Raw genomic sequence first — 2,834 nt, 5'->3', positions numbered from 1 at the left:
ATTGGTTATAAAAACACGTAAACTCAGAAGATGTGGACTGTGACTGCACCATATATCTAGTCGCGAGTGGTGCTGACTGAAAACAGATGATTTGGAGCGATTAGCGCGCCATCTGTTGGTCATTCTAAGGACTTATTGAACTACCCTCGTACCTAAGGATCAGAACCGGGTACGAAGTCAGAAATAACATACGGTTTTAGGTCTTGAATATGGACTTTGCCTATTCTTTTATGGGAAATTTCAGTGATTTCGTAAACTGTTGGGACAGAACTTTTGAAACTCGGCAGGGTCCCAAGAATTTAGGGTTTATTTTCGCGGCGATTTGTTTAACTTTGGAGGAGGGTATTCGACTACGGGTTAAAATGAGATCTCAGCGTGAAAAATGTAGTTGATGAAGACGAAGATTGGAATGAAAATTGTAATGATTGTAATGATTGTAATAATTGAAAAGCACTATCTAAATTTTTAATAATCCAATCTTGCATTAGCTGCAACTTCATCATTCGCACCTTCCATAATTTAGTGGCCTGAACATCGATTTCTAGCTCGCCTTCTTCACGTCTACGAATGGAATTAATGGGTCTTGGTTCACGACCGCAGTTTGAGAAAGCTGGTGTTGTTTTAAATGTCGAATTGTATGTTGTATTATAATCAAAGCGGAACTCCGATACATGCTCATCCCAAGTGCGGTGTCTTTATCGATGAAGGGTATTATCATAGTTTTAAGGATCATATTTACGCTCTCACTGGGATTGGCCAAATTCCTTAGCCAAAGATCTAAGAATGGTATTGATGAATTCGGTTCCATTATCGGTCAATAAAATGCGTGGGGTTCCCCAACGATTAATAACAAGCCCATTAAGTTTGTCTCAGAATTCGTTTCCCTGTCACTGCTCTTAAAGAAACACACTTTATCCACTTAGTAAACAGGTCTTGGATGACGAGCAAATATTTAAATCCAGTCTTACAGGCAAGGCTACGATCCCATGATATCTCTGTAACAACCTGGCCAGAAATCATCAATAGCAATTCGTATGTACATTTTTTGTGTACCTAAATGGCCTGCTTGAGGGTCATCGTGAGCTTCGTCGAGGACCGTTTCACGTTTTTCATCACTTGGTCTGGTTTTTAAGGTTATGTAACCAACGAAGGCTGATGTGGTCTGTAAAAACAGTAAAGTGGTAACCCTCAAGATATTCGTAAAACTTCTGAATAGCCCAGATGCCAGCGATACATTCTTTTTCGGTACTATTATACTGTATGTCAGCTAAGGATATGGTTCTAATTGCATTGGGTATCACATATTCGACACCATCAAGTGTTTGAGTCAGTACGGCACCTAACCCAGTATTACTAGCATCGGTCTGCAATGCGAAAGGAACATCAAAGTCAAGACAGGACAACACGGGGGCATTCGCAAGACACGCTCTTATTTCTTTATAATTTCGACTACTAGGATCATAATTACGAATCAGCCAAAAATTAAAATAAATAAGATCTAAGAACAAGCCGCGGAGCATCTTGTGATTCCCGAAGGGCAAATTTAATATTAAATTTATCAAATTGCCTGCGAAAAATCGCCTTTTTGTGAGTTGCAAAATCTTGTAACATCACAACGGTTTATACAAAATATTTAAAAGAAAGTAAATTGGATTTTCCCGCGTGCTCTACAAGCATCTCTTACACTTTGCTAGGGGCAACTTTTATTATTTGAAAGTTCTCAAATCGCAATCACTAGGTTTGGTAAGTTAATTATTTTTCGTCGTCTCGTCCTCTAGATCATAGTGTAGATGCTTTGATTTTATTGTGATTTGTGAAATGAACATTTATTAATGCAAAGAACATAGTGCGAACACAAACGGAAACTTGGGTAACATAATGTTAAAAATGCCTACATTATTATAGCAATAGCAAACGTCTCGCTGTTATCTAAGGGTCTATTATAAAAACGCGCAAAAGCGGTTGATTTCTGAGACCAACTTGCTGCCTGGCGAATTGTATCGACGTTAATTTCAGCTCGACTCGCAGCTGATGTCGAGGTATGTCTAATGCCATGTGCCTGGAATACAGATGTATCCACTCAGCGTTTAGTTAGCACATTTTTGATCCATCTATCGAACGTTGCAGTCGTGACCACCCAAATGCTAGCCGACAGAAAAAGAAAAAATGATATGGTCAGAAAAAATGATAAGCATAGAAAGCAGCTTTTAATTCCAAATAATTTATATAATGTGACTTTTCGTTCGTACTCTACCAACCATGAGTTCTTCCATCTTCGCAGCATGCTCCCCATCTCGTTAGTGATGCATCGGAGAAAATTTCAAGCCGATAATTATAGCCCGGAATAGGGTTATAAATGGACATGTTTCTACCCCACCATTCAAGTTCTAGGTTAACATCCGAAGTTATTCTCATGCTCATATCGTAATTGTCCGTCTTTTGAATAGCCACAAACTTTTCGCGTTCCATGGATTTTGTGTAAATGTGACCGTACTTTACTGCGAGACAGACTCCCACTAAAATTCTAATACAATTGTGCAAAATCTCAAATTACACATTCCGATTTCGATACTCATTTACTACATTTAAAATCGTATGCCTTTTGTCTAACTGGAGTTTTACTCGATATATATCGCTATTGAATAACAGCCCAATAAATTTGCATAAGTTTGAGGGTGTTAAACTACACTTTTAAAAAACGAGTGAAAACCCTAGAGACTCTAAGAGATCTTAAGTCTTTGTAATGTTCAATGTTCATGCTTCTTCAGTATTACTGCTAAGTCCTATATCATCTGAATAAATAATTGATATAACGCCTTTAGGCCAAAGAAAGT

This window comes from Belonocnema kinseyi, chromosome 10, assembly GCF_010883055.1.
Source record: "Belonocnema kinseyi isolate 2016_QV_RU_SX_M_011 chromosome 10, B_treatae_v1, whole genome shotgun sequence".
NCBI classification, from domain to species: Eukaryota; Metazoa; Arthropoda; class Insecta; order Hymenoptera; family Cynipidae; genus Belonocnema; species Belonocnema kinseyi.
Note: the sequence above shows the minus strand (reverse complement) of the source record.